Source organism: Falco cherrug, chromosome 10 (assembly GCF_023634085.1).
Source record: "Falco cherrug isolate bFalChe1 chromosome 10, bFalChe1.pri, whole genome shotgun sequence".
Classification (NCBI taxonomy): Eukaryota; Metazoa; Chordata; class Aves; order Falconiformes; family Falconidae; genus Falco; species Falco cherrug.
Genome location: NC_073706.1, coordinates 38,394,859 through 38,406,246, shown reverse-complemented (window position 1 = coordinate 38,406,246; position 11,388 = coordinate 38,394,859). Strand labels below are relative to the sequence as shown.

At 51.3% G+C, this 11,388-nt stretch overlaps 1 pseudogene; it reads left to right on the top strand.

Moving 5' to 3' along the window:
- The first annotated feature begins 3,060 nt into the window (after window positions 1-3,060).
- Window positions 3,061-11,388, top strand: part of LOC129736961 (hydrocephalus-inducing protein homolog) — a 67,825-nt pseudogene continuing 59,497 nt past the window's right edge.

Genomic DNA, 11,388 nt, shown 5'->3' with positions numbered 1-11,388 from the left:
GTCAGCTTTGGTTCTGCATGAGTGCAAAATTTTTGGGTCAATTTTATCACCACGCAAAGCAGGGAGCAGAACTTTAGTGCTGTGCCTCACATGGCTGCCAGGGCAGGGTGAGAAGCAGCAAGAGAATTCCTGCCTGGCACCTTCTCCAGGGGGACAGTGCAGCACTTTGCCAAGGTGACTCTTTGGGGCTCTGCATGATTGCCAATGTAAAGGCGTCCAATTTCTCACCACAGAGAGAAGGGTGCCGAACTTTTCTGCTGTGCCTGACGTGGCTGCAAGGACATGGTGAGAAGATCCCAGGTAGGAATTCTCTTGCTGTTTCCCACCGTGCCCTGGCAGCCATGAGAGGAACAGCACAAAAGTTCTGCTCCATGCATTCTGTTCTGAGAAATTTGACCTCTCATACTTGGAATCATTCACAGAACAAAAAAATCACCTTGGGAAAGCGCAGCGCTGCTCCCCTGGAGAAGATGCTAGGAAGGAATTGTTTTGCTGTTTCTCACCGTGCCCTGGCAGCCATGTGAGGTACAGCACAAAAGTTCTGCTCCCTGCTTTCTGTGGTGAGAAAACAGACCCCTCACATTTGAAATCATGCAGAGCCAAAAAACCTCACCTTGGCAAAGTGCAGCGCTGCTCCCCTGGAGAAGGTGCCAGGCAGGAATTCTCTTGCTGCTTCTCACCCTGCCCTGGCAGCCATGTGAGGCACAGCACAAAAGCAGAGCAGTACATAGTAGTAGGTACTGGAGTAAAGGGAGCGTGGGGGAGGGGGCTGGAGCTTGGCACCCTGCTCTGGCACATGTGGGTTTCCTGAGACACGTCAGGAATTGTACCCCAGCCCTGGGTATATTTCCTCATTGCTTTTCTGAGGTGATGGTAGCTGTTGTGTCCTGGCGCAGCTGGTTCCCCTGCCCAGGGTTGGGGCGTTCATGCTCTGAACCCACAGTCGAGGTGCCCGAGCCGTCTGTGCCCTGAGCCTGGAGCAGAGGGGCAGTTGCAGTCTGTCCTTAATTTCTGGGGGGGGTGAAGGGCTCTCTGAGGTGGGGAAGATGGAGCTCCCCGTGCAGCAGCCAGGGGTGGTGGCTGGAGGTGGGCTGTGTTGCGGTTGCTGTTTTGTCCTGCCCCCACAGGAGAATGTGGCTGCTTTCTTAGTTCTGCTGCTTTCCTCCTAATGCAGGAGGCTGGTCCCTGCAGGCTCCAGGGAAGTGGGGCTGTGGAAGTGCCTAACTCTGGGGCTAGAGGGTAGGGGGAGCTGCTGGACTGGTATGGGGGCATGCAGACTGGAAGCCCTCTGGAAATAACTGGTGTGGGCATGATGAGCAGGATTAGTTTCAAGTGAAGTGAAATTATAGTTAGAAAATTTAAACAAATAATCCAGTTACTCTCAAGACCCAGTAATAAAGCACTGATACCCAGATTAGTGTTGTATCATCCCCATTAGATTTCTCTCTTAACGAATAGTTATTTCTGGCTTTCAATCCGAGCTCCAGCTGCAGCATGCCCTTGTGTCCGTAGGACCGTGCTGTTCTTTCATGTTCCCGGCAAGGACAAAAGGAAATGGCAACCCTGTTGTTCCCTGAAACTATGAAGGGCCTGGTACCGTGAACATGCGCAATGCTGTAGCTGTTTCGGGAGTAATGAGCTGAAAGTATTGCCTCGTTTGCAGGATGTGGGTCAAACTTGAGGGGAAGGGAATGGTGGTCTTTGCATAGAATGGTGTCTAGCTGTGTACAGCAAGTCCACATGAAGAAAAATGATGTGGAACAGGAGGAAGCAGGAGGGGGTAGGATCTGTGATTTTTTACTTATTGTCAGGATGTAAAATAATTTTAGGGTAGAGCTGGGTTTGAGGCCACTGGTCTTTCAAGTCCCAGAAAAAAAAAGAGGCGGGGACATCCATCTGTTCCTTGGTCCAGTTAGCCAGAAAGGGAGGGGAAACGATTTCTCGTCCAAAGTAGTGCTTAGTAAATGCTGTACATACTCACCTTTGACTTTTGTCGGTGCTTGAGACCCACTTTCTGGGGGTGTTTTCTTTCCCTTTCTTGCACACCCACTTTTTGAGAGACAGATGGGGAGGTTGTCAGCAGGCTGGTGATAGAAGAAGGATGGCCCATGGACCTGTCAAGCCATGCTGCCTGCAGGATAAGGATGCTTGAGAGGAACTGCCATTAGGATAGCCTGAAGTGGCCAAGCTGTCACATCTGTTGTATTTCTATTTGAGCTAATTGCTCATGCGACTTTAATGGTTTCATGCTTTTATTTCTGCTGCTACAGCTTTTCATGCCTGTAGGGAGCCTAGAGTTTGGGTGTTAGTAAGTGAAAAAAATAAGGCCCTCATTCTCCATGGAGAAAGGCTCTTGGGCATGGTAATTTCATGCCTGGAAGGAGTCATATTTGCTGGATAAGTTTTGTAACCTAACCAAATTAGCTTTGAGAAACCATAGTTGTTAATCAGAGTGTTGAACTCTATGGTCCCTTAGTTAAAAACATCACCAACCTCCTTGCACAAAGGATGGGCGTTTGGTTTGCAAAGTAGGAGAGCAGTCTGATTTTGATGCTTGGGGCAGCAGCGATCCCTGGGTTTAAGGTTGTTCATAATAGTCTGAGCACTTAGTAGGGTCAGGCACAAAGTCACATCGGGTCAGCTGTTTTTGCAAAATGAAGCAGTGAAGTGACATTGTTCCCACCAAAAAACTTTTAAAGAGTAATAAAGGACAGTTTGGGTATTAATAGAGATTTGGATAATAATTCCAGCAAATAGTTCCAAAATACATGGAAGAGGGGGAGAAGATGAGAAGTGGCCGCAGTCTTTGATGTGTGTTTGTGGCTTGTGGGACTGCGCCCACAGCAAAAGGCTGTTTTGGAGTGTTTGTTCTGGGCTTTTACTTCTATCAGTCTTAACTCTGCCACTGAAATATGGTCTAGTTATGAAACAGGGTGGGGATGCCGGCTGCTCTCCAGTTATGAAGGAGCCACAGCCCGGAGACACAGCTGTCTCCTTTGGGTCTGCCATGGAAGGGGATGCTGGATTTTCCAAGTCCCGTTGCTGTTCCTTGCAGGTCAACTGAGGCATGGCCACTGGAAAGCCCCGCTGGTTCACGGGGTCCTCCAGGATGGCTGGTAGATTCCCGAGCCAAGTGGTAGTGCCTCGTAAGCCGAAGCTAGCCAGAGGGACAGAGAAGCCTGCAACTGTAAGTACCTGCTGCGGCCAGGTAGGAGCTGTGTAAGGCTGGAAACTGCCCCCGCGTCCTTCCTCTACCTGCCCCTCCTGTTGTCTGGCAGCACTGTGAAGCTGGACACCACCTCCCCGTCTCTCTGCTGCCATGCTTCTGTCGGAGGTGGTGACCATGGTGCGGTAGGGGATGGACTGTGTGCTGCTTCAGGGGAAGTCCAGAGTTGTGTCTGGATGTGCCACTGGAGCCATTTAAATGAACGTACCGGGCATTGCACCGGAATAGCTGAAGCGTGAGCGTGTGCTTCTCTCCGCCCCCTTTGTGTGGGCAGTAACGTTTTGTCACCTCGGGATGCTTGCCAGCGCTGCTCTGACCATACCTGCCCTCCAGGCAGCTGGGCACGTGGTGGGCTGCTCAAACTCTGCTTGAAGGTTTCGAGAGGTATGGCTGGTCCCAGATGGAACAGGTTCCAAAACAGTTGTTCTGTCCCGTATCCCGTGTGGAGCACAGATCCAGCGCTGCAGACAGCAGCGGAGTCAGGGCAATTCCTCCTCCCCATCCTCAGACAGCCCTTTGCTGACCAGAGCTCACTTGGCTGAAGATGACCTGGTGCTGAAGCTCTGTCGAGGAGATACCTTTGCATACTTCTGTGGAGGGGTCTCGGAGGCCCAAACAGAGAAAACAAGTGCTAATTCAAAAGAGATAACTAAAACTTGGAGCCATTCCTCTCCACCTCAGTCTTGGCACAACACTGATTTTCTGCTTTCCTGACTCACCCAGCAGTGACATCTCCACATGTGTGGTGGTTGTGAGCGTTGTGCAAGGGTGGAGTTAAGGGATTTCTGGTAACTCCTCCCAACCTTTTTCAAAGGTCACTGGCTCACTCCGGCCAAACTGGAAAGGAAACAAATGCCCGAAGAGCAAAACCCCCAACATGTCACATCAAATCACGAAGGAGAAGCTAACGGGACAAAGCTACTTGTTTGGAGCATGTGTATTGCGCTCTCTATCATTAATTTACTAATGGTAAATATTTCAACAGGTAGTTATGGGACTTCCAGGACTATCCTAGCGGCTATGATCACAAATTATTCATCGGTGGCTCTTGAAGAAGAAAAGCCTTTCTGAATAAAGGCAGTTCTGTAGCTCTTGCTGGTGTTTTGCATTTCAGCTGACTCCCTCTGCCCTCCTGAAGGAGATGTCTCTTACCACCAAGCAGAGGCTGGCCAGCACTCGGGAGATGCGGCGACCCCAGATTATCCAGATTCTAGACATGAGCGAAGCCTCCCATCGTAAGGTAGCCTTTTCTTGCCCTTTTCCTTGCTGTTTGATGTGACGTTTGAAGAGAGCGCGTGCTTGTGACAGGCTTGCCTCCAGCTTATCTAAATGCCTTGGTGACTAAGTCCTGTTGTTGTTTCAGACTGCTGCTGGTGTGGAGTTCCTTCTGCTGGGGGAAAGGTAAAACATTTTTCCCCAGTGAGATGTTGAAGTCCTGACCTGCGCTAAGCCCATATAAACAACCTCTGTTGAAGTTGGTGGCTTTTGCTGGAGATGAGCTACTGCGGCTAAAGCATGATACTGGGGGAAGGCTGGGGCGGGCCACAAGGATGCAAGCTTGCAATTTCCCACCTTCCTGCTGAAATAGCCAGCCCTTGGTTTGGTGTAGTCTCTGTCGAACACTTGGGGTCATAGGATGCCCTCAGTGGTGGCAGCGTTGGCCTTTGAGGGCTGAGGGCCTACGGTAACTACTCAAGGTGTAGCTAAAGCAATTGCATGAATGCTTTGGGTTGGAACAACGAGTGGGACCCGTACAGGGTGTTAGATTTTTCAGGCTGCCAGGTACACAGGGGAATGGCCCTGGGCAGAGGGGAGTGGGTGTGCTTTATCTGGATCAATGTTTATTTACACGTGTGTTTAAAGCTGCTTTTCTTACAGATCTGCTTAGTATAACACACGTTCCAAAGGGGTAGATGACTGAGGTAGGCTGTTGAGTGGAAAACTGCCAGCGAGAGACCTGTAGCAAATTGGTTAAGGATTGCCCTAGACAGCGCGTGAGGTTGGGAACGCCTCGGACGAGCGCACACAGAACGGGCCGTGTGCTGTGGCCGCTGGCTTCAGCACGACCCTGACTCCTGTGGAGAAGCAGGAGACGTGCCTGTGTCTTGTGAGTGTGAAGAGTTCAGCTGGAAGGGGGGAGGCAGAGCAGGGAGGAGTTTTCTCAAAGTAACGCCTCGGCGCTGTAAGCATTTGCTGTTTCTGTATGTTTTCAGACCTGCTTCTGTAGTGGTATTAAAGAAAATGGCAATAATAGAATATAATGAAGCATCCATTTAAAGCTCGTGGGAAAAGGAGATGCCAAGTCCAGCTTTACTCAGATTGCCCAGTGATGCTGGGAAAGTACCTGGAACTTACCACCTCATCTGTCGCTTTCTTAACGGCGGTGTTCCTTTCTGGCCTGTCTTCTCTTCTTCCTGGTTTCTGGGCTGTGTGTCAAAAAAGAGATTTGAGGATGTGTTGGGCTCGGTCTCTGTGTCTCAATGTAAAGATGATCCCCAAATTGTTTCCCATGGGGTCTCCTGTAAATTCTTGGCTTTCCCTTGCTCCACGAGTGCTTACAGCTCTTGCAGTGAGTGCTCTGGAGCTGTGTGACCGTGTTAGCCCAGGGCTCTGCCGGAGGTAAGTGCTGCCTTGCCTGTTGGAGAAGGAGACCTGGAGAAACACCTGCCAAAAGAGCTGCTCGCTTGAGCCTGCTCTAGTGTGGCCCAGAAACTTTTGATCTGCTCAGAACACAGGTGGGTGAGCTTCTGTTCCCCTAGCGTGAGCTGGGCAGGCGTACTCACCAAGGGACTGTCCTTCGCTGGAGGCCAGTGTTGTATTCTCTCACCGATGAGTCTTTCTCCCCGCGGCTGAAACTCTCTGCTCTCTTTTGCATCTCCAGTTCTCGGCAGTTGCCCTGGAACAGAGCTTGTTCCGGCCTTTCCCATCAGAGGTGGTATTTCAGAGCTACGTCCCCGATGAGGTCTATGAAGTGCCACTGATTCTGAGGAACGTGGACAAGGTAAGTGCTGGGATGTGGAAGTTTAACCCTGTGCTGGAACTGGAGAGCAGTGTCATCCGTGCGGTGCACAGCACAGCCAGTCGCCTGCTGCAGCACAGCGCATCCAGAATAAAACGTCTCACCGCCTTTATTTTGCAAGACGGTGGAAATCTTGCCATGCTGAGGTTTCTCCCCCTGGTTTTGGCTGTGTGTTGGTGGTACCTAGCTGAAAGGAGCTTTTCTGGTCAGCACCTTTCCCCGTGGAAGCCCTGCACGGGTGGGAATGTTGGGGGCTGTACAGTTCTTCCCTGCCCTCGTGCTTTCCCTCGAGTGTGCACCGCGTCCTGGTGGCTCCGTGGTTAATCTCAGTTTCCACAGGGCACCTCTGCCTCTGGGTGAGCTGCACAGAGAGCTGAACGGGCTGTCAGAGCTCGGGGTGGGGTCTTCTCCACTTTATGCTGGAGTAAGTTATAATTAGTGGTAACAGCGCTTCAGGAAAGGTGTTTTGAAACAGCAGTGGAAGCAGGCTGATTTAGCAGCAGCAGCGGGAGGCCTTTAGGTGCCCCTTCAGGCTCCTGCTAAGCTTAATTGGGTTCTGCTCAGGTTTTCCTGAGACAACGTGATGCTCTGCTTCCCCTTTGGAGAGCCACGGCCTGTTTGGAGTAAAGTGCCCTCAAAGGTCTCCACCTTTACTTGAAAAAAACGATCATTTTGAGACTTCCCAAGAAAGTTGAGAATGGAAAAGTTGAAAAATGTCAGCAGTTTTGTTCCATTGTCAGGAGGGAAATTGGGACCTTTTGAACTTCAGCTGGGGAAACGTTTGCTGGAATGAGGCATGTGCCAAGGGCAAGCTGGTGGGAAAAGGCAGGAGAGAGGAAAGGAGCTGAGCTTGGTGTTCTCTCCCTGCGCACTTTCATACACGCAGGGGTTTCTCTTGATACATAGCAGTAAGTGCACGGGCAGTAGAGACAGGTCAGAAAGAGGGGTGTAATTAAGGATACTCTTCTGTAATGAAGAGGAAGGGGTATGCGTGAGGGCAGGGTGGGATGGGAAGATGGAAGTGTGCACAAGAGACGGTGAATTCGCCTCGTTTCCAAATTTCCCTGTTGGGGAGGGCAAACAGGTGGACAACAAAAAAAAGCTGTCGAGGCATATTGCAGGTGGAAGAACAGCAAGTCCAAGTATCTCCTGAGATAACAGGTTGTGACAGGGATATGGGTGAAAATGGAAGACCCTTTGGCAAGGAAGGATGCGGGTGTGCTCCCTCAGTTATTCCGGGAGAGTACTGCACCATTCCTGGTCTGGCATTTAACTTGGGAACATTGATAAGATGCAGCATGTGTGCCTGCACCCGGGGGATGCCACTGGTGTGATCTGCGCTGAATTTTGGGCAGTCTTTGCTGTAGGTATCCTCGTCCCTGATTAAAATGTGCCTCAGTCCTCACTTTCTCTCTTCCTACTCTGTGCTTCATTCCCACTGAGTCTTTGGCTTCACCTGCTCCATTATCCATGCAGCACTTCAAAATGTTTATCTTTGCCAAGTACCAGCCAACAGGCAAACAGTTAATTTGCTCTATTCATGCTTCCTCAAGTGGAAAAGATCATCTGCATTAACATTTCTGCCATTCCCAGTAAATGATAATAAACTTGTACTGTGTAAAGCTGCACCTTGGGATTTACGTGCCCTGTGAAGGGGGAGGCAATGTGTGAACTGTGGTTTTTTTCCCAAAACAATGTCGTTTTGAAGCTAGTTAGAGCTCAACCACTGGAGAGCATGGGTGTAAAAGTAAGATAAGCTCCAGGAAAATCTTTGGTATGTTTTAAATACAGAAAGACAGAGAGGATAATCCTGCGAGGGTGTTATATTCTAAATTGGTTGGCTTTTGGCGATGTCCTGGAGAAAAGCAACGTTGTGCTCCGTCTCAAGTTTTTCGTGCCAGTTTCCCACATTCCTCTGAATCATACCGAGTTACACTGCATGGTAGCCTGAAGTTGTCTGCCCCATAAAAATCCAGCTGACAGCAAAATATGTTCCGCATAGAGGCTCTGTAATCATGCAACTACAGAAGTGCTGTACTATATACTTCCTGCTCTTACCTGTGTTGTAAAAATTGCTTTTCTATTTTCAGGCTGTTCCTCAGCACCCTCAGATGTTCTGGGTGGCTTTTGCTGAAGGTCTGAGCCACACGTGCTCCCCTTCTAAGGGACATGGTGACCAAAATGCTTGTCTGCACTGTGAAGTTGGCTCCTGGAACTCGCTGCCCCAGGACATTGCTGGGTTCCAAGGGCGTTTGGAGAGTTCAGGACTGCCTTGGCCACGGGTTACCAGGCTCGGGTGGGTGGCGCAGAGTGAGCCTCCATTTTTTCCAAGCCTCATGTGGGGTTGTTGTTGATCCGTGAAGCTGCCCACCAGTCCAAATCACCTGCTTCAGACTTTGAGATTTGGCGCTCAGGGGTTGCTCTCTATGTGCTAGGAAAATGCCTGTGTGCTGTCTGTGTGCTGGTGGTGCCCCAGAGGGCAGAACCGTGCAGCAGGGTGCCTGCAGGGACTGCTGGGGGTGGGCAGGGGTCCCCAGGGATCTGGCTTGCCCGCGCTGGCAGCTGCCTGGCTACAGTCACAGGCAGCAGGAGCCTCCGGAGAGCAGAGGTTGGCTTTTAATAATGAAACCACCACCAGGCAGTGCCAGTCATGTATCTCGGGGCAGAAAATGCCTTTGAAGCCCCTAGTTGATAGGCACAGCCTGGGGGGTCGCCTGGCTTTCCATCACTTGGCCAGGTTGCTGGCTCTCATCCTCTGCATCAGCCTTTCCTTGTAGCATATTGTGCTTCTCCCTTGCTTCTTTCCAGCTCCCTTTGGATTTTCCCAGCCATCTCTCTGTTTCTGGGGTTGTCTCTTTGTCTTCCTGTGTTTCCTCCTTTTGCTCTTCATTTGCTGCTTTTATTCCCAGTAAGGCCACAGTATCTGTGGTCCCCTCTTGCTGGTCTGCCTACATGACTGTAGCACCGCAGCTTGACTGCCCCGCTCAAACCCAGCACGTTAAAGTGAATTTCTTCCTTCCGCCAGGATTAACACGTACTGTTTGGCGTTCAGATAATACATGCCCCTTCTAGGGGCATGTCTGCCTGGATGTGTACGGGCAGAAGCCAGCAGATTCTCTGGGCTTATTGAATACACGGGTGACTTGATTCAGATATTATACCGCCGTGCTGCTGGTGTCTTCCCGGCTTGGCCCTTCCTTCCTTGCCCTGCTGCCTCTGGCCTCGAGCTGTTTTGCCCAGGCAGAAGGGATTAATGTTCACTCTTATGTGTTACGTGCATGTACCTCCAGAGCTAAAAGTGCTTTGTGAAGGTGGTATCACCAGGCCTCTTCTCCTCCTGTTTCCACAAGCTGCAAGATCATACTTTCCTCTCTTTTCTGCAGGTTCCTGGGCTGGTGAAGGTCATCTTGGAGAGCTCACCTTATTTCAAGCTGATCAGCCACCATGCTGTGTGCCGCAAGGTACTGCCTGGCATGCTTGCGACTTTCCGCATCGTTTTCTCCCCTGATGAGAACAAGGTGAGATGGAGGTCCCGAGAGGTGTGTGCCTTCAGTGGGAGGTGAACCTGCGGGGCTGGGTTCAGAACAGGGCATCTGCTGTGGGTTTTGAGGCACTGTCCTGGTTTCGGTGGCATTGCACTGGATCTGCAGCTGGGGGAAACTTTTCCTGTGGTGAAGATGATGCTGTCATAGGCTGGAGGCTCTTCTATGCTTCAGACTGTGATTATCCTTTGGTGCTGGAACGTTTAATGCCATGTCTGTTGGCTTCAGGGATAAGAGTGCACTGTGTGGTGGGGTGGCCTCTCATGGTGTTGGTTTCTAGTATCTGACTATTGCTGCATAATTACGGGTTTGCTCTGATAATTATAAATACAAAAGCCTGTTTGCATAAATACAAACCTGTTGTTTGGAGGACCCAAAGCTGAGCCTGATTAGAGTGAGGACCACCACCTTTGAAAACTGGAGTTGCTTCTTGAATGCATATCGTGTTGGCCGCAGTAGTGAGACGGCGGAACGTTCTGTCTGAAGCCGGCACTTTTCTTGCACACCGGTCATAGCCCATGCCGTGCTGCGAGGTTTGCTCTAGGCTGTGGTCAGGCAGCCTGCAGCTGGTCACATCCTGGCTGGCAGCACCATGCGATGCCACCGCAGCAGGGACTGACGAGCTGTGCGTTCCCTCCCTGTGCTTTCCTGGGCGTTTTCAGGGGAAGGCGCACGTGGGACAGTAGGGAAATGGCAGGGAGGGGTGCTGGTAAGGTGTTTAGCCATCGCACCTCTCTACTCGATGTTAGGGGCTTAATTATGATGGAAAACGCTAGGGGAATGGCTAGATCCAGAGAGCTTTCCCCTTTCCCATCTGGCAACCAGTTCCCTGCCTCACCCTGGGCTGGAGCGAAGGTGATGCTTTTTCATACCCTCTGTGTTCCAGCCTTGCCGCTGTGCTGCCCCTGAGGATACTTGCCCACCTGTGCTCCAGCTGTGATTCTAGGGGAGAAGATGCGCTGTGCTCGTGGCAGGGAGCCAGCCTGGCCCAGACACGCTGAGCTCCAGATGTCTTTAACCAGCAGGAGGCTGGTGTGCTGCAGAGGACTGAGGCATCTGGAGCGCACACAGGAGTGAAGGGGCAGGTAGCATCTGCAGGCAGAGTGTTAGCCTGGAGCCTTTGGGCAGTCACGCTGGTGTGGCTGTGCCTGCGTGCATGGGGCTGTGGTTGCTGTGTCAGCTGGCACCTATTCCCTGCCCCGTGTGCCATGCTTTTGCTCGGAGGTTGGAACATCGGTGCTGTGGCCCTGGCAAGTCTGGCACTGTGCCGTGATGTGAAGGGGCGGCGGTGTTACCTGGAGGCTTGTTAACGCAAAAGGGTTTAGTACCTGGCATGGAAGGGAGGAAGCCCTGCAGGGGAACACAGACAGACAGGCTGACTCTTTACACCAGCACTCTGCTGCCTCTTGGCACAGTTCTTTGCGTGACTTTGTGGGTGATGCAAGGTGAGGGGGTCGCTCTGAGCCAGCTGGTGTTTCTGTGCCAGGCCAGAGGTGCAGGCTCTCTTTGGGCACAGCTGTTCTCTCATCTTCTGTTTGCTGCTTAGATGTAGTTGAACACCCTGTCCTATCCTCAAACAGCATGGCTGTAGCAAACTAGAG